Raw genomic sequence first — 20519 nt, 5'->3', positions numbered from 1 at the left:
TTAATGTCAATAGGAAATGTGGAAAGAAATTAAAGTGTAGCTCTGAGCCGGATGGTTAAGGCCACCAGGGCAGAAAGTAGAGGAAGTAACTGCGATACAACCATCAATTTCTTTAGTTCTGAGATAATTATGGTGTCAGAGATGGCTTTGGCATGAAGGACTCAGGCTTTCTCACTGGCATGGGGAAAGGAATTATGCTTTCATAAGCCTGAGACCCTATCCAGAAGCCTGGGAGTAGAGTGGGAAATAACCATGGTTGCCTTGAACTCACGACTAACAAGTAGATTGACTGGTTGATTGATTTTAAAAGATTTTATTTATTTATTTGACAGAGAGAGAGAGAGAGAGGGAGGGAGTACAAGTAGGGGGAGCAGCAGGGAGAGGGAGAAGCAGGGAGTTCAATGTGGGGCTTGGTGCCAGGACCCTGGGATCATGACCTGAGCCAAAGGCAGAGGCTTTAACCCACTGAGCCACCCAGGTACCCCTAGAAAATGAATTCTTGACAAGTAAATCACATCTGTCCTCATTGCTTGGTTGAGAGATCCTGTAAGAACCCTACATTATCCAATCCATCCTTATTCCCCCTCCCATCTTGGTATTCCCAAGAGAATAATACCAAGGTCACTTACAACCCTGGTGGCTAGATCTTTCCAGGCCAAAAAAGTCAGGTCTCTTGTACCAAGCCTTTGGAGTGTACCAGGCCTGTCCCGTTTGACTCATGGCCCTGCTCACTAACCTTCTTTTACATTGAATATGGTTCTATTATGTGCCACTTCTTAGTTATCCAAACACCAGCAGTGGTCTGAGCTTGTTGTTTGTCTTCCTGCATGTGCTCTGTGTCCTCCATCTATCCTTGCAGTGGTTGAAATGTCCTCTTTGAGCCAGGGAGGCTGGTTGGTCATCATCAACACTCTGCCCACCAAGTATGACTGCCATGCTGCCTGGCATATGCATGGCTACATAGATGAGTCATGACCCTGTTAATGAAGCACAGGCCAGACACTCCTACCTAGGGCAACCCCTACACCCATGCTGTACCTCCTGTCCTCAAGCTCAAGCCCAAAGAGGAACCCGCAACCCAGCTCAATGGGCCCAGGACCTGCCAACCCCAAGCAGGAACCCAGAGCTGAGCTCCATGCCCAGCACAATGGCTCCAGGCCTGCCAGCTTCTAAAGGGAGTGGCTTCACCACTGTGTCCCCTTCACAATGGTGAAGGTGGAGCTAGTTCCGAGCTGACCAGGATGCCTGGGGATGGCAGGGCTTTTTGTAGAAATAATGGATTCATTTTTTCTCACCAATCTCATTTTTTCTTACTTGTATCTCTTCAGTGGGGAAACCTCAGGGTTCCTGGGAGCCAGTCTCCAGGCCCTAGGTCAGACTTGCCCTCTGTGTGTGTCCCTTTGCTTCTAGGGGGTCTCTAGTGGGGACCTCAGGAAAAATATACCTGCCTAGACCCTGACCTTGGGTTGACACCTGGTTATCTGCTCCTCTCCCATGTTCCAGATCCTGACTCAGGATGTTCTGGGGAGGTGGTGGCCAATCCCTCCAAAAGTTTTCAGGCTAAACAGAATCTAACTCCCTCTGCCTTCTGGGACACTCCCCCACCGGCCACTGCAACCCTAGCATCTGTAAAACCATCTTCACAGACTATCTAGGAGTCAGGGGTGTCAGAACCACTATTCAGGAACCAAACTTCATGATGGGACAGAGAGTAAAGGTTTGCACTATCTTTGGGAGTAGAGGGAGAAAGAGGCAAGTTCACCTGGCTTCCTCTAGACTTCCAGAAAAGCCTTTAATGCAATGAAAGCAAACTGCTTGCATCTGGTGGTGGGAGGTGGCGTAGGGGTGGGGAGCCCTGCTGTATTTCTAAGTAGGAAAATAAACATCCTTCATCTTGGGCATCACTTGGCAGACCTTGTTTCTTCCCCACTGCTAGAGTTGGCCACTTCCTACTAGTCACTGAATTTCAGAAGGAGAGGGGTGGATGGCAACAGATACAGGGGAAATGGTTGTAGTTCTCCAATGAATTGAAGTGGGTCATGTGGGATCCAGTGTCTTATCTTCTCTTTGAAAACTTTCTGTCGTCAAGATTAGTTCCTTTATTCATTACAACTAAGTTCATGAGATACAGAACATATTTTTGAGAAATCTTTTGAGTTATGCCTGCTTATACAACTGTACCACTGCCAGACAGAAAAACAGCACCAGCTTGGTGTCAGAAGGACTATGAACATTAAGGAAGAGTAGGAGATGTTGGCTGGAGTAAGGAGCAAATAACCAGGCTGTTGACTAGATCCTGAGAACTTCCTCCTCCCTGATAGGTGGGTGGTCATAATGAAGGAAGAAAAATACTTGGGAAAGAGAGTGACATGGTAGACATATAGGGATGGTTCATGTAAAACAGGTGTGACTGGTAAGGGCAGAACGAGGCATAAGCAGAGAGTCTAGGAGTATGCCCCATCTCTAAAAACTGCCAGGCATGGCATTTGATAAGATACTTATCTTTGACCCACCCCTTTATTGGATATTATTAATCAAAGCTGCTGATACCCTCAGGAAAATGAACATTATGGGAAAAAAAAAAAAAAAGGCTATCTGAACAACACAATTGTAAATAGTGGAAGATTTATACAATCTGAAGAGAAACCAGAGTATGAACAACACAATTGTAAATGAAAGTTATTTGATAATCACATAGCTTATATAACATTGAGATTATATAATAAACATAGTGAATATTCCAGAAAATATAAAAGATAGGTAAAGTAAAGCAAAAACAAACATTTGTAAGGATGAGCCAAGAGGAATTGCGAAGGGTGACAAATATAATGGTAAAAATAAAAACACCTTAGACACAATAAATAGCAGAATGAATATAACCCAGTAACCTTCTGAGAAAACATCTGGGAGGAATTAAGAAATAGAATATATGAAAGAAATGCTAAGAGAATAGAAGAGAGCTTGAGAGATCTCACAGAGTTTAAAACAGGAAAGGTAAAGAAAAAGCCACACCTGAATACACTATTCACTTAAATATTAAAAATTAAGAACACAGAATTTATTATAAGTTTCCAGAAGGACAGTTTAGGCTACCTATTAAAAAAATAAGTTTAGCTTGTCATCTGACTTCTCAACAGTGCCCATAAAATACCATAGAGTAGGGGGGCACCTGTGTGGCTCAGTTGTTAAATGTCTTCAGCTCAGGTCATGATCCCAGGGTACTGGGATTGAGCCCCGCATCAGGCTCCCTGCTCCTCGAGAAGCCCTCTTCACCCTCTGCTACTCCCCCTGCTTGTGTTCCCTCTTTCACTGTGTGTGTGTGTCTCTCTCTCTCTGTCAAATAAATAAATAAAATCTTTTAAAAAAATCTTTTTTTAAAAGATTTTATTTATTTATTTGACAGAGATCACAAGTAGGCAGAGAGGCAGGCAGAGAGAGAGGAGGAAGCAGGTTCCTTGCTGAGCAAAGAGCCAGATTCCGGAACTCGATTCCAGGACCCTGGGATCATGACCTGAGCCAAAGGCAGAGGCTTTAACCCACTGAGCCACCCAAGCGCCCCAGTGAAATCTTTTCTTAAAAAAAGTACCATAAAGTAGGGGCACCTAGGTGACTCAGTCAGTTAAGTGTCCAACTCTTGGTTTCAGCTTGGTTCATAATCTTACGGCCCTGGGATCAAGACCTGTGTTGGGCTCTGCACTCAGCCTGGATTCTGCTTGGGATTCTCTTCTCCCTCTGCCACTCATCCCATGTTCTCTCTCTCTCTCTCTCAAATAAAGAAAAACAATCTTAAAAAAAAAATACCACAGAGTAAAATTTTAATCTTATTTCATTTTTTCTTTTCTTTTTTTTTTTTTTTTAAAGATTTTATTTATTTAGTTGACAGAAAGAGATCACAAGTAGGCAGATAGGCAGGCGGGGGGCGGGGGGGCGGTGAAGCAGGCTCCACGCCGAGCAGAGAGCCAGATGCGGGGCTCGATTCCAGGACCCCGGGATCATGACCCAAGCCGAAGGCAGAGGCTTTAACCCACTGAGCCACCCAGGTGCCCCTCATTTTATTTTATTTTCAAGATTTTATTTATTTATTTGACAGAGAGAGAGCACAAGCAGAGAGAGCACAAGCAGGGAGAGAGCAGGCAGAGGAAGAAGGAGAAGCAGGCTCCCTGAAGAGCAGGGATCCTGAGGCGGGGCTTGATCCCAGTACCCTGAGATCATAACCTGAGCCGAAGGCAGACACAACCAACTGAGTTGCCCAGGCGCCCAAGAGTAAACATTTTAAAATGTTGAAGAAAAGCAACTTTGAAACTAGAATTTTATATCTCACAAAGGTATTGTTAAAATATGATGGCACAATATTTACAGGTATGTAAGACCTCAAAATATCTACAATGAAAAATAAGTTCTCTGGAAACATTTGGAGAAAGAATTTTAGCAAGGATCTAGAAGGATCTAGGAGATATATGAAAGTAAGTTGGTATATTTGGTTATCTAATTAAGCAAGGAAGCCACTTAAAGCATCAGCACTTCCATTTCTAGGTATTTATTCAAGAGAAATAAAAACATATTTCACCATAAGACTTATGCTTAAGTGTTCATAGCAGCATTATTCATAATAGCTAAAAATATAATACAAGTTCATCAAATGGGTAAATAATTTGTTGTATTCACAGAATGGAATTCTGCTCAGCAATTAAAAGAGGCAACTGCTGTTACATTCTACAACATGGATGAATCTCAAAACCATTATGCCAAGCCAAAGAAGCCAAGCATATGGTACACTTCATCATTTCATTTAAGTAACACTCTAGAAAGGAAACAAAAATCAAATCTATGATGATATAAAGTTGACCAGTGATTGTCTTGGGTTGAGTGTAGGTGTGTCTCTATCTGTGTACTTACAATTAGAGTAAGTTTCCCCCTTGAATGTCCAATATTCATATATCTTGGATTCAAAGAATAAATGGAAAATACGGAGAAAATAGCTCTTACTCAAATGAAAATAATTTTCAAAATGTTCTAGAGTTTTGAAAGTCACACTGGTAGGGTTTTGGAAGATAGTTCCATTTCCATTTGTTAGGAATATTTTTGAGCTCATGCTTTAAAATAGAATTTTTCCTGGATAGTGGTATTAAAAGGCTAGATGAGGATGCCATTAAAGCCTGTCCTTAAGTTTTCTGGGGGTTGATCTCCCACTGGTTCCTCTATAACCTAATTCTCCCATTTATAGCAGCAAGTACTAAATTACTACAAATCACACCCTTCTGTGCAAATGGAGCCATTCAGAAAAAGATGTTAATAAACTGCACACTCAAGCAAAAATGTCAAGAGAGGACGTTAGGAAACAAAACAAAATATCAGTTCTCAGTGGAAGGAAGAGCTCTAACTAAAAGGCACCTTTTGTTTAATCTTGTCTCACTTAGTTGACTAATATTCCCAAAGAGTAGTTAGCTAAAAAGACATGAATTCTAACATCATCTCAGTATCTTGGTATACAGTCCAAATTGCAGGTGAAACTTTTAAAACTTAAGAGCAATAAATTGAAAGGTTAAAATCACTAACAGTTTGGATTTTAAAAATCATTAATAATTACAACTGTACCTTTGGGGCCTCCATGACACAGATATATAAACAATATCAGACTGGCAGATTTATTGAGGGAAACAGCTCTGAAAGATAGAGAAGGAACAGGAGGAAGCACCTAAGAGTCTTCAGACCACAGTTTTTAAGTCTGACACAATAGTTAAAGGAGGGAGGGAAGGAAAAGGTTTGGGTAGCAAGAGCTTTAGCCTATACATCTTGGAGGAACTTGTGGTCAATGGAATCTCTGAGCAAAAATTGCCTGTTAGCAGAGCCTTGGGTTGGTCAGATATGGTTTAGCTCTAGTACTCTCCTGGGCTTAGTCATTGGCTGGCAGGAGCCTAGAGGGAGTGGGACTTTAGTGTGAATGCTGCCTTGGATCCATGGATCCAAATCTGTGGCTGCTGGAGGCTGTCAATTACCTGTAACTCATCCTAGAAGGCTCTTTTGAAAGATCTGAGTGGTACACCCCATGGCTACACATAATGCCCCAGACATTTAAAACTGGCTATTGTACGTGCTTCAGGAAATACTCTCAGTCAAAACCAAAGTCTGTGAAGAAACTCTTGTTAAGTCACATGGTGTGAATAGAGAGGCAGAATTTTTGTGAAGAGCCAATCAAAGAAATTTATATATTACAGAATAACATCTTTAGGAACTCGACCAGAAAACAGGGACGTGCTCAGGTATGGCGTGCTGTCTCTAGGAAAAACATGTTTAATCTAGTATAGGTGATGGAGATTCACTCAACATCTCCTCACTGTCTTGCTTGATTGTTGTTATCAAAAACCTTGAGGTTTAAATGCCATGCTAGGCGGTGGGTGTGGTTTATGAAAATGCAGTGATGTCTTTGGCATCGGCTTTTACTATTAGCTGACTAAGAACATGAAGGAAAGTGAGAATACCAGTTTGTGAAAACCTAATTAAGACAGAAGAGGATAAGAATTTATGATTATCATCCTTAAGGGCATAAGGGTTGTTATCCCCTCTCTAAAATTTGATGTCATCAGAAAGTACAGTAATTCTTAGAGATGTGAAAGCATCCATCAATTTGTTTACCGTGAGGTACTATGAAGCCTTGATCATTGTCTTTAATGGATTTCAACTTTTTGTCGGTATAAAGGAAAATTCTTTTTACTACCTTGCCTCCTTGTTGAGAATGTTAATCCATATATTTCCCTGCAAGTGTCAGCTGTACAGCTAATTAAAGGGAGGCAATGGAGCAAAAGCCCTAGAATTGGAATCCACAAAACCAAACCAAACCAAACTGACTTTAATTCCTGATCCCTCATTACCACCCGCAGTAGCATATTAAAATAGTGTTGATAAAACCCGCTTCACTTGATTGTTTTGCAGATTGAATGCAGTCATTTATATATGAATGTTGTGGCACGAGGTGGACATACAATATAGGACTTTGTTCTGTCAGTGGAGGAACAGGTGTGTTAGCCCTGGTCTTTAGATGCTGTTTCCTTGACTGTGACATTCCTCTTTTCCATTGGCTACTAAACAGTATTGGGTTGCTCCCAAAGGGGTGCAGGCCTGTGTCTGGGGTGATCAGGTAGCAAAACTGAGATGGGAAGCACTCTGAAGAAAGTCACAGAGAAGGTCTTGGGGAGTCCAACTTGTTGTATGTCGGACTAAAAATTCTGCTTATGAATAAAAATAAGAACCAAATTGTTAGGAAATAGGAGTTTGGCTTCCCATGAAAACATTCATTTTACACATGGAACAGCTTTCTAACTATATAATGAAGTATATTATGTCAAATCTGAAATCATTCTTCCTTAGTTAATGGTAGGAGAATATGCTTCTGTAATTTATTTTTGTGTTCTTTGGTGTGTCTAGCAGTTATATTGATTTGAGGTATACTGCACTTTAATTTCTTTCTGTTTAATAGAAGGAAGGAAAACATAGGTACAATAAACCACAAAATTTGTACTTATAAATATGAACTCCTAATTTTGGACTATGTCAACTAATGGCTTCCATACTGCAACTTTTTCTCTGTGCTTGGAAATCTCAGTATTTTGCTTTCTGTTATCTCATCTGCTTCTAGGATGAAGAGGGTTGCTGCAGGGAATGGCCAGCAATCCCTGTACAGACTGATGAAAGTTTACTCCAAACTTTGCTGTGAAAGAGAGAAGGTAAGGGGGTCATTGCTCAGAAACGAAGACCTTTTGCTCTTCTTTGCTCCCACTTTTATTGGTTCTTCAGAATAATCACAAATCCTTATTACTGTTTCTCACTGAATCAAGGGATCCCTTGAGTGACAAGGGATCTTACTGAAACTGGGAGGATCTGTTTATGGGAAAGATACTATATGATAATCTGCATGTTCTAGGGGTTCTGCTAAACATAGCCTAAGGGACAATGCACACATCTCTTAGGTCACGTGCTGGCTCTTTGGGCTAAGAAAGCTTCAGGGAAGGCAACTCCCCTGGACATTCTGATGGCAGAGTAGTTACACAGGCCTGGGCATTCCAAAGGCCTGTGCCCTTCTCTGAAACCTTCCCTTGCCCCCAGCGGCCTCCTTGTTACATTTTAGCAAACCAGGTATTACAGCTTAGTTCATGCTCTACATTAACCCCAACAGATTGCCTCAGAGGGGAAGAGTTTCCCATCAAAGGGACACTAAATGATGGAGATTTTGAAGGGAGGAAATTAAGCAAGAGGTGGGTGGTTGGATTAAATGAAACCCGAGCCCTTCATCTCAAACTGTCAGTCATATTAGAAAACCTACTTATGGTCATCAGAATATGCCTCGCTTCTGGCTCTTCCCAGCTAACTGTGCTTCCATCTTTCTAAACCTTTCTTCGAATGAAGCCTAGCAAACATTTATTAAATACCTCTTTTGTGCAAGACTATATAATAGCCACTTGGGGAGAGTCAAAATTAACTGTAGTGCAGAAATAATATAAAACTTTGTATCTTTTCAAATTTTTCAAAGCTTTTACAATGGAAAGTAGAAAACATACAAGAAGCACTGTTTGCAAAAACAAAGCGAGTAAAGTATACAGAATACAGTTCCTGCCCTTGAAGAGCTCATGTTTAAAGAGAGGTGGGCATTTAAGATGCTTCCTTAGAGTTTGGGAGGCTTGGGTCATTTCAACTGCTTCAAAAGCTCTCTAGCAATTCCGTGTATTACAAAAACTTATAATGCATATATATTTTATGCATCATTTTGGAGTGATACTTAAAGTGATATACTAAATGCCAAATGAATCAATTAAAATTACTTTTATCCTTTATATAGAAAATAAGTTGTATTTACTACTATGTACTAAATTGACTTACTGCTATGTACTAAATACTGTAAGAATGAAGAAATTTTTTAAGGCACAATTTGTAGATCATAGGAAATCAATTTATATTCATCCCAGTCTCCTACATTTTCTATGGTGCAGCAAATATTTCCAGTTAGAATAATAACTGTGAATCCATGAAACTTACACAGAAAGATTAAGGACATGCATTAGGAAAGGCATTGGAAGTTCTTCTAAAATAATAGGTAAAGGGAATGGGTTTTACATTTAAAACTTAGTTTACTCAAAGTTAAATGTACTGGAGCACTTTTCCCTTTAGCATTTGGAAAAATGTTGTTACAATAGATATTTTTGTTTTATTTGTATCTACCCCCCCATGTGCATCTACGTGTAGTGTTAGCAACTGGAAGTCCACGTACGACTTATAGTGACTAGTATGAAGCTTTGCAAATAGCAAATATAGTTCACTAACTGAACATTTTGTTTGCCCCTGTAATTCTTGTATATATTGGATTATCAGCCTTTTATTGAATCATACTTCACTAATTTTTTCAGCATTTGTTGAGTACATGCTGCACACTGGCATGTCAATAATGATGCTAGTTTGTCTGTAATAAGTGAAGTTGTAAGAGTGGTCATTAGTAATGTTTACAAATATTTGGGGTTGTCAACTTTTTTGGAACATGGCAGGATCTCCCTTGTTTATCTCCTTTAATGGGAGGAGTAGCCATGTAGTTTGTTTTGGCCAATGAAATGTGAGCAGAAATGTCATGTGTCACTTTCAGGTGACAGTTTTAAGATCCTAAATATGATTTGTGACACTGTCTTTCTAGGACAGAAGTGATCATGGAGGTGAACATTGGAATGGACACTGCATCAGTTCTGAGTCCCTGAATGTTAACAGGAACAGAGCTATCCCACCATCCCATGTTGGATATAAACTGTGATTCTCCAGTAAACTTGCTCGTAAGAAGCCTCTAACATTCTTTTGGTTATTGATTGTTATAGGATAACTTAGCCTACTTCATACTGAAATTAGTATTAGTCATACGGTGTCAAGAGAGAAGGTCTGACTACATGGCATTGACTTAAGGACAGGGCAGTGGAGAAATTGTTATTGGAGGCTTGAAGGGTAAGTTTTGGGTGCAAAACATTTGGTAAAACTCTTGTCTATGATAATTTGGAAGGTGGATCATATATCCAATGATTTTATAGTTCTAGGAAAAGAGGCTGGAAATAGAACATTCATAGTTTGGTTACTGTTGGCTGCATTTAACAGCATACTGCAAGAAACCTGTGAACTTAAAAAAGATCAGGCTGGCTTTCTGTCTTTTGCAATAAAAAAGGGAAATACAACTAAAGTAATTCAGGGACTTTCAGGTATGGACCCTGAAATTTTTCATAACCCCAACCAATAAAACATACAAATGAAAAGGACTTTGAACAACAAAGACTGACTGAAAGCACCTTAGGCAAGAATTAAATCAAAGGTTTAGCTGTCACAACCATTGTTTAAGCCTCTGAATGGCTTAAGGTATTTTAGAACAAAGGTTCAGTTAAGGTTGTATGACCTAAAAATTCCTTTCAAAAAGACAAAATTGCTCAAGGAAGAGACATGAAAGGTATGACTCTCTCTGAAGTTGAATTGACCCAAGTCTCCAGCAATTAATTAGAGAGGGAAAGAAGGAACAAAACAAGGGAAAGAGAAAATAAACTAGCACATTTAAGAAGTTTGTCTGAACTGTAGGTGTGGCTAGTGACGTGTGGATCTGATTTGAATCACATTGATAAGAAGTGCTTAAATATTTGATGTCAGAAAAGTTGCTAATCTAGACTAAAAGTCATCAACCATCTACAGGCAGGAAGAGTCTAGTAAAGCTGTTGTCACCTGAGAGACTTTATCTGATGTTTATTTCAGCTACAACCAAGGAGGACAGAGGAGGAGAAACACCCCCAAGAGTGGAGTCTGCAGACCCCAGAGAACAATAAACCCTGTCAGGATTTAACTTAACTTAATTTAACTTAATTTAACTTAACTCTGGGATGAGGAGTTTTCAAAAATATCTGCCTAGGGGGAGTTTGGGAAACACATTGGAAATACTTGTCTTTGAAAAATCCATTCTCTTTGTTTCTGAATGGAAGTGCTTGTTGAGGTTTTCCTGTCCCCTTTTCCACTACTGCATATTGGAGTGGGATAGGGAAATTGTCTTCTGTTTCTAGATGACAAGGAGCCACATGTGGATCTGGTATAAAACCGTACCACCATAGATCCTCCATTTTGAACTTGAGGCTAGTTTTGGATTGCATTTTTGGATTGTCTCCTTTGATGGGAAGAACTGACATGTATAACTTCTTGGCACAGGCTTTATAGACTAATGTGTGATTTTTTACATTCTTCTCCCACTGCTGCCATGATTGGAGAAGCAACCATAAAATTAAGCTTCAGTTAGCTTGTTCTTCAAATTTTTTGGACTAAATTGTGTCCCCCCTCTCCTCAAAACCTTACGTTGATACCCTAACCCCCCCACTGTGGCCATGTTTGAAGAATGAAATGAATTAAGGTTAAATGAGGTCGTTAGAGTGGGCTGTGATGTGATAGGATTCATGTCCTTAGGAGAGACACCAGAGCACTCTCCACCAAGTGAAGGCATAGAGAGAGGGTGGCCATCTGTGAGCCAGAAAGAAAGCTCTCACCACAACCAGACAGTGCTGGCACTGTGATCTCAGACTTCCAGCCTCCAGAAGTGTGAGAAAATGAGTTTCTGTTGTTCAAGCCACCTGGTCTGTGTTATTTTGTTATGGTAGCCTGAGCTGACTGACACTCTAAGTGAATACAATAAGCAAAACTTCCCATCACTCCATATTGGTTCTATATTATAAGAGTGAAATAAAGAAAAAATTTTAAAAAAAGAGTGAAATAAACCTGTTGTGACAGGCTGTTAAGATCCATATCCAACTAAGTTTTTGACATCTCTGTGTGGGTACCTCACAAGCAGCTAAGAGCTAAAATATGCAAAGCTGAAAACTTGACTTCACCCCCATGCCTTCTTATTCTCACTTTTTCCCTACATTTGCTAATAAGAGAACAACCCACCTAGTAGCTCATAGTAGAAGCCTAGGAGCATTCTTAATTCCTCGTTCTCCCTTGCCAACCATATTAAATCCATTGGCAAGTTCTATTGAATCTGCCTCCTAAAAATATCTTGAATTTACACAGGTTTCTTAATCTCCACAGCTCTCATCTTAGAACATCACCAGTATTTCTTGTATGGACTACTAGAGTAACAGGCTAATTGGTTTTTCCACTTCTACTCCTACCTTCTTCAGTATATTCTCCACAAGAAAGGAGCAAATCTTTGCAAAACAGAAGAAACAATCACTCTCATGACTAAAGACCTTCAATGACCTCCCATTATACTTAAAAAAAGATAATTAAATATGAACCACATCTACTACTTCCTCTCCTGTTTCTCTCCTTTTTGTCCACTCCAATCCATCATAGCTTTCTTTTATCGATTCCTTGAACACCAGATCTTATTAGTCACAAAAAAAGCTTTTGATTATAAATTATGATAAATAAAGATCAACATTAATAAGAATAGCAATAACTAATATTTTTTAAAGATTTATTTTAGAGTGAAAAGGAGTGGGGGAGGGGCAAAAGGAGAGGGAGGGAGAGAATCTCAAGCAGACTCCCCACTGAGCATGGGATCTGATGTGGGGTTTGACCTGACATCCTGGAGATCATGACTTGAGCCAAAACCAAGAGTTGAATGCTTCACTGAGTGTGCTACCCAGGCACCCCTACTTTTGAATACTTACTATGTACAACTCACTGTCCTCAGCATTGTACATATATTAATACTTTTAGTACTTGGAGTGAAATACAGACTGTTACTAGGTCTGTTGTATGAATGAGGAAACCAAGGCACAAAGAGAAGCTAGTAACTGTTGGATACAGGATTTTAATTCAAGTGATCTCTTCCTGTGCATAAGGTTACTTTCCTTCTTAAATAGTGCTCTCCCTCCTTGGTGTTCTCCTTTCCTTCGTGTTTCAGCCAGTTGACTTCTCTCACCATTTAATCCCCCAAGCTTAAGTGTCACCATCTGAGGAAGATCATTGTATCTAAGCAGCCCTATTTCTCCACCCCATTTTCTTCCATCTCAAGATTCTGTTTCCTTCATAATGCATATCAGCATATGTAATTATATGTTTATTGTTTATTTCTTTATTGTACACCTCAAAGGTTGGCAAACTTTTTCACTTAAGGGCCAGATAATAGATATTTTTGACGTTTTGAGTTGTTTGATCTTCATCGGGGGTGGTCAATTTAGTTATTCTAGAAAATGGGCATGGCTGTGTTCTAACAAAACTTCGTTTACGAAAAGAGATGGTGGGCCAGGTTTAACCCATGGGCTATGCCAACCCCTGACTCTTGCCAACCCTCCATTATACTGTATATGCTATTAATTTTGGAAATCTTGACTACTTTCTTTATCAAGCATCTGCAGTGGCCAACATAGAACCTGAAATGAATGGCAGTACAGCATTTCACTATCCTTTTTTAAAGGGCAACATTGTCTCACTTCTACACTCACAAAATCCACATTAACATTTCATCTTATTTTAATTTAGAAACAATGTGACTTATCAATATGAAGAGGGGGGCATGGAGCAGTTTATAGAAAAAGGAAGGAGAGAAAGAGCCCTAGAAAATTCATCAAGATGTGGTGTCAACATCTCCTCTTATCTACATTAAAAAAGAAGTTGCATTAGTCGTTAGCAGCTGAATCTTTTCTTCTGAAGAGAATTGAAGTGGATTCCCTTATGACTGCATATTTTGTTTTGTTTTGTTTTGTTTTATTAGAACCCTTTCTAGCCTAGAGATTTTCCTTTTATCGGCATTTATTCAGTTTTGGACAAGTGAAAATCAATGACTCATTTTGCACCTGGGAGGGACAGGGTGGTACACACATCTGGGTAGGGTGGTAGGATTTAGAGTATGGATGAGTTCTCTGAAGAAGCAGAGTACAATAGAATGTGTTTAATGACATCATGTTCTGATCCTTCCTTGTCATCTTTCACTGATGTGTCACTAATGGATTTGCTGGATAATCTTCCACTTCCTATGGTAAAGATGTTCTAAGAATGCATGACCTCTGTTGGCAGTTTTTTATGTCTTATGTTAATATAAATCTGCTTTTAAATATTCAGACACCATGGAGGGGCAACTAGAGAGCTAGAAACAATTCCAAGTTCATTAATCTTGTACATTTAAAGCATTGTTTTTTGAGGGTTTTATTTGTTTGTTTGTTTGGTTTTGTTTTTAAAGAGAATTGCTTGACTTGAAAAACTTGGCAAAAGTTTAATCATGATATAAAGAAACTACCATGTGAAAGGGTTTAAGGGTAAATGGGAAGCATCTTTCATAATAATCCCCAGCATTTTGTAACTGAAACACATTTCTGATTGTCTCAGTTGGAAAAATCTTTCCCCCCATTTTCTTAAAAATGGTTTAACTTATATATTCTTAATTTACAAGTGGGTAAAGTTAACTTTATTTAGGTAACTTTGTAAACTCCTTCTGTCTCAGATGAAATTAAGCCAGAGTGACAAATTAGGTGTTGATACTGGGATGTTGATATCTGGGATAATCTCCGATCGATATGTGAGGGAAATAAGGAACAGATGACTCCCCTAACCTCCAAGGCAGATTCTGGCTTGGCAAACATCTTAGCTCATTTGGTGTGCTATAACAAAATATTGTAGCCTGAGTGGCTTATAAACAACAAAATCTACGTTTCATAGTTCTGGAGGCTGGAAAGTCCAAGACCAAGGCACCAACAGATTCTGTGTGTGGCAGACACTTGCTTTCTGGTTCATAAATAGCCTTCTTGCTGCCCTCACCTGGAGGAAAAAGCTAGATCTCCAAGATCTCCTTTATATGGCACCAGTCCCCATTTTGAGGGCTCTGCCTCCTGACTTAATTACCTCCCAAAGGCCCTACCTCCCAATACCATCATGATGGAGTCAGGATTTCAACATAATGTGCTTGGGGAAAGTGGAGAGACGGTATGTGCACTTCAAAGAGTCTTGCCTTGAAAGATGAGCTATTCTGAGTTTTTGCTGATAAAAAATCAGGAGAAAAAAGTGAAGGAGAAGAACCATGTAAGATGAACTTGCAAGATTAGTTTGGGGGAGAGTAGGAGAGTCGGCTGAAGGGGAAGCAAAGTATTTATGGGACCTGGGTGGGTAAAGAAGGGAAGACGCGGTTTTAAAAGCATAGGTCTGATCACTGTAGATCTGTAATTTTTTTTTAAGATTGTATTTATTTATTTGACAGACAGAGATCACAAGTTGGCAGAGAGGCAGGCAGAGAAAGAGGGGGAAGCAGGCTCCCTTCTGAGCAGAGAGCCCAACGCAGGGCCTGATCCCAGGACCCCAAGATCATGACCCGAGCTGAAGGCAGAGGCCCAACCCACTGAACCACCCAGGCGCCCCAGATCTGTAATATTTTTAAGAAATCACAAGTAAAATATTGGGTTATTTTAAAGCTATTTTCTGCTTGCTGGAACTTTCTCTCTGAGCAATATGCTGTTCTGTGTCATGATATGGTGTGCATGAATGCCGTAAGCATTGCAGATCTGTAAGCTTTGTAAGCATTACCTTCATAAGTTTTAAGGCCACCTCCTCTTCTTGCATCCTTCCCATCATCTATGTTGGATGCTACATTCATGACAGGATACAACCATTGTCCTTTTGGACACATTCCAGAAGTGTTCTAGGTATATTTCATCCATAGTCAAAAAATTCTGATGTAGGGCGCCTGGGTGGCTCAGTGGGTTAAGCCGCTGCCTTCGGCTCAGGTCATGATCTCAGGGTCCTGGGATCGAGTCCCGCATCGGGCTCTCTGCTCGGCAGGGAGCCTGCTTCCCTCTCTCTCTCTCTCTGCCTGCCTCTCTGTCTACTTCTGATCTCTCTCTGTCAAATAAATAAATAAAATCTTTAAAAAAAAATTCTGATGTAATCTGGAAAACAGAATGGAAAAAAAAAGCGCTTTCATTTATGGGAAAACTGTACAAATTGTAAAACTATGTTTGACACAATTCTTCACTTTATGTAGTGGATTTCAGACGGAGTGATGTTTTTAAGTTTCTGATATGTTTTTTTTGTCTTTCTGAGTGAAAATATTTGGTTCATAAAATCTAGACTACACATTGGATATTACTCTAAATACTGATTGAGAAAACACTTGTAACATATGCTGAGGAACTGTAATATTGATCATAGTTTGAATTCAAATGGCTTTAGAAATATTGTGAATGGCTTTCTTGTGATTTCTTTATCAAGACCCTCTCTCTCACTTTCCTTATTTTCCTCTTAGAAGGCTTCCTTTTATACTAAAGGGAATTACTCAAAAGCAACAATAAACAATGTTGCCAGTTAGACTCAAAGGCAGCAACAAACAATGGATGTGGAACCAGGAGCCATTACCATTGGTTTGATGGATATCAACAATAATTGTCTAGGTCAGAAAGGAACTTAGTGTGCAGACACAACATGTTCAGTTCAGTCCTGGTGGATCTTGTGGTTTTCAAGCCCCCACCTCATTACATTAGAGTGGAATAGGCATTAGAGCCTGTCAATAAAATCACTAAAAAATTGAAGAGTTTAAACACTTGCAGCAGGAAATATAACCCTTGCCAACTTTCATCTCTGTATGAAACATAATGGAGGAAAGTGACACTAGCCATTGAGTTTAGCATCAGTTTCTTCTGAGTTGCAAATTAAAAAGCCATGTTTCTAGCATATTCTGTATTGGTCAGACACTTGTAAGAGATACTCTGTCCAAATTGTGGCTGATATACAGAAGGTTATAGAGAGGTTGTTCTCAATGGAGAAATGAAGATGTCTCAAATGCTTTTCTGATTCTGACATTATGTGGATCTCAGAGATGGTGAGAATTACTTATGTGTTAGGCAAGAAGTCTTTGATTTAGATGTATTTTCCAAATGAAAAACTAAGACGCAATAGCTCCAAGGTCTTTGATGCCTTTTTCAGGTGATGCAAGATCTAAGAGATACTTTACGTGGCAAAAACTTAAAACTGGTAATTGAGAGGGACTGTGGAAAAGAGTTTCTGAAATTAGAATTCATCTAGGTAATTCAGGGGATATGATAAATGCGCCTCTCTGAAGCAGTACTGTATTCTATTTGTACTGTACTGGAGTGATCTGTTCTGTACTGAGTGAAAGATTGTGCCTGGAGGCTCAAATATTTCTCACTAGTCAAATGCCATAACTACTTTTTCTGCCTAAAGAACCTGAAATTTCCACTTGTTGACTCATGGATGCACTAGCAGGGGCTCTTTTTCTTCTAAGGTCTTATTCAAAGTTGTGCACGTTAGAGAACTTTCTGGGGCTTTTCCCTTTGGCCCAGTTTAGAATACCAGATCCAACCTTAGTTCCTGAAGGGGCGGGGACAAGTACAGAAGAGAACAGCAGGGAGGAAAGAAGCTGAGGAGCCACAAGTCCATCTGTAGGTGGATATTATTACCATAGCTCTCTAGACCAGGGAGAGTAGCCACAGTCCTTGGCACCTAAGAGACTTTGGGGGACTCCAGGAATAATAAGGATGTTGGTGGTGCCTGAAGAACAGGGTAGTTGACAAGGTGAGGTGAGACAGAAGTCCTTAAATTTAGGCTTGAGGTAGTTCAGAAGGGCCTCACAAGGCAATGATCAAATTTATGTTTTAGATACATAATTCTGATTAGCAGAGTTTTGGGGGGTGGACCAGCTAGGGAGGGCCTTAGATCATTTGGGGGGGGGGTAAAAATTCATGTGAGAGGGCCTGAACAAAGTCAATGTTAGTGGAGATGGGAAAGATAGATTTTCTTCAAGTTTTGAGGGAGAAATAACAAGGATCAGATGGGCAATATGGTTTCAACAACTGCAGTTTTCTCTAACAAGTTGGGCAATGTAGGGAGGACACAGTATGCAAGCACAGACATTTACAAAATATAGTTTCTACTTCAACTATAGTTTCCACTTCAGGCTAAGATGGAAAAAGAAATCACCCAAGAACGGAAAAATGGTTTGGCTCTTTGTAGACCAGTGGTTCTCAACTTTAGAGAGCATCAGACTAACCTGGAGGCTTATTAAAACACAGATTATTAGGCTCCATCTGCAGAATTTCTGATCTGGTGAGTGTAGGGTGGGATCTGAGGATCCACATTTTAAACTAGTGTCAAGGTGATGCTGATGCCACTTCTCTGGGGGGACCGCACTTTAAGAACCACTATCCTAGATCACTCTTAAATAGAAATTTTCGATACATCCCTTCCAGCAGAGGTGATAGATCATGATCCGTAGTGACTGAGGGAGTTAGAAAAATAAATAGATGGAACTTATTCCCATTTGTCCAATACATTTTTCCCCAGGACCTTTTAAGTTAGCCTAGATCATAAGTTATTTTAGATTGTATGGCCTGGTCCTGTTTTTGTAAGATCACCCTTAATTTCTTCCTATCTAAATCCCAAGGCATTGGCCTCTGTGATTCTCAAGGAGTAAAGTCATTTAATCTTTGCCTTGTAAATTATCAGGCGACATTTCCAAGCCATAGATTTCAGCAGTAATTTCATAAATCTATGTCTGGAACATTTATAATTATAAGTATTTAAGAACGATAAGGTTTATCTAATATCAGCAGCTTTTGTCACATCTATCATTGTAGGTCACAAGCCCAGAAATATACTATTCCCATTGAAATGTGGTTCCTTTTCTCTTAATATTCACTGTAGGACAAATAAAATTTTTAAAACGTGGTGTCTTCCGTGGAGTTGAGAAAAGAACCAAAAGAAATATGGAAGTAATGATAGTGTTAACAATGGAGCAGATTTCATGACTGAAAAGCATTAATTCCCTTAATACCTGTTTCAGGGGAAGTAAGATAGAAGAAACATGCATATGTGTGTTCCCTTAAACAATCAGAGACATTTGAGGATGAGAGAAAAGAAACTTACTAGGAAATGGACTAATAGTGTTGGTAAAGAGATTTGTTATGGAGGCTGCTGTAACTAGAACAATAAGACAAGCTTGAACTTGGGACCTGGGATGTTTCTTATGTGGAAGGAATCTGTGTTGCTTGGGGATGCAAATATGTCATACATTTCTTCCCTTGTGAATTGTACTGATAAAAGGCATGGCATTTCTGAAAATCTTGCATTTTCATATTTTCCTTCGGACCTGGATTACCTTTTTTTTGGATTAACTTTTTCAACTCTCTTCCTAGCTTTTGAGTTTTTGTTTTCCCACTAGCTGACCATCTCCATGACGGTCCGCCTCTTCCAACACTCACATTTCCTTCTTGCCTCTGACTCCTCTGAGCTTCATGGAAACAATGCAACCCACTTTAAAACCTGGTTCTTCAGTCCTCATTGAGATGTATTTTCCACTTACTTGTTAGAGGAATTAGCCTTGTGGGAAGAATGATTGAAAAAAGCTTTTAAAACACTTGCTCCTTTACAATTGCTTAGAAAAGTTCCAATTTTGTGACTCCTGGCTTTCAATCCAAGTACTCCAGCAGAGAGCCATGCAAAGGAAGTGCTCAGTAAGAATAGCTGATCTGTCATTGTCCCTCAAATACACCTTCCATTGAGCCGGAAGGATTTGCTGGTACATGAAATAGAATTGTCACAACTAGGTAATAAGAGCTATTCAGTGGGTTTGGTTACCATAGCAGTCAGTTTGCCACAGAACCATTCCTATAAATTTAGACCCTAACCTCCATATTCTAGGGAAATGGTTTCTCAATTGAAGAATATAGTCTGTTGAATAAAAATATGCTTAACAATGCTTGTCTTGATGTAATTGTTCTTTAGGTCAGCAATTTCTTTGTCTATGGACAAAAGCTCTGGCCTCTCTCTTTTCCAAAATGTACATATGCATGGGATGTAAAATTGTTTACAATTTTGTGAAGCTTGGAGATCACAGGTAAAAAGCCTCTGGTAACCTTCTTGGATGACTGAATAACATTTATCATCCTTTGAAATTCCAAGGTTTTTAAATAGAAGGTACCTATTTGTGTATTGTCTCCTATGTCTCATAAAAATGAGAGAAATAAACATATTTATTTTTTGCCCTAATTTTTTTTTTAATTGAAAAAATGAAAGCTAGGGCAACTTCCATTATGTTGTGAAGGAATTGGTTTAATCTTAAACCATGATTTTCATTTCTTGTAAGAGTTCCCTGGAAAAACTTAAAATAGAAACAAAGTGTATATACGTGTATTTTCCCACTCGGCAAATTTGTTACAGAACCCAAGTCATTCATCAGTCTGTCACAGAGTCAATAGAATCCTTCTGGTAGAGAGTCTTGCCTGTAGGTGTTCTGTGTAATTCTTGGAATAAAGGATTAGTTGAACCCAGAGGAGCTAATGTTGGTCACATGGTGAGTCAGAGCATTTCTGACATGTGCCTCTCCTCTCTAAGGTCATTGTTCACTTCTTCCCAGTCAGATCATGTGAATTCTTCTTAATTTCCCATTGATCATATTCTCCAGTAGATCATACAGAGCTGATTACATTCTCCCTTTATTATTTCCTGGGGCCTTTCTGTATCACAGTGCTGATTTTAATATCAGCTGCACACTGCAATCACCTGGGGAGCTTTAAAAACTATTC

General features: G+C 39.5%; 1 long non-coding RNA gene across 2 annotated transcripts in view; it reads left to right on the top strand.

The window, feature by feature from the left end:
- The window catches only part of LOC125100944 (uncharacterized), a 125001-nt gene that overhangs the window by 10315 nt on the left and 94167 nt on the right, over positions 1-20519 (top strand). For both annotated transcript variants that reach the window (XR_007127707.1, XR_007127708.1), the window contains exons 2-3: positions 7634-7721; positions 9849-9972. This is a non-coding gene — a long non-coding RNA (uncharacterized LOC125100944). The remainder of the gene's footprint in view (positions 1-7633; positions 7722-9848; positions 9973-20519) is intronic.

This window comes from Lutra lutra, chromosome 5, assembly GCF_902655055.1.
Source record: "Lutra lutra chromosome 5, mLutLut1.2, whole genome shotgun sequence".
Lineage (NCBI taxonomy): Eukaryota > Metazoa > Chordata > Mammalia > Carnivora > Mustelidae > Lutra > Lutra lutra.
Note: the sequence above shows the minus strand (reverse complement) of the source record. Positions and strands in the feature narration are given on the sequence as shown.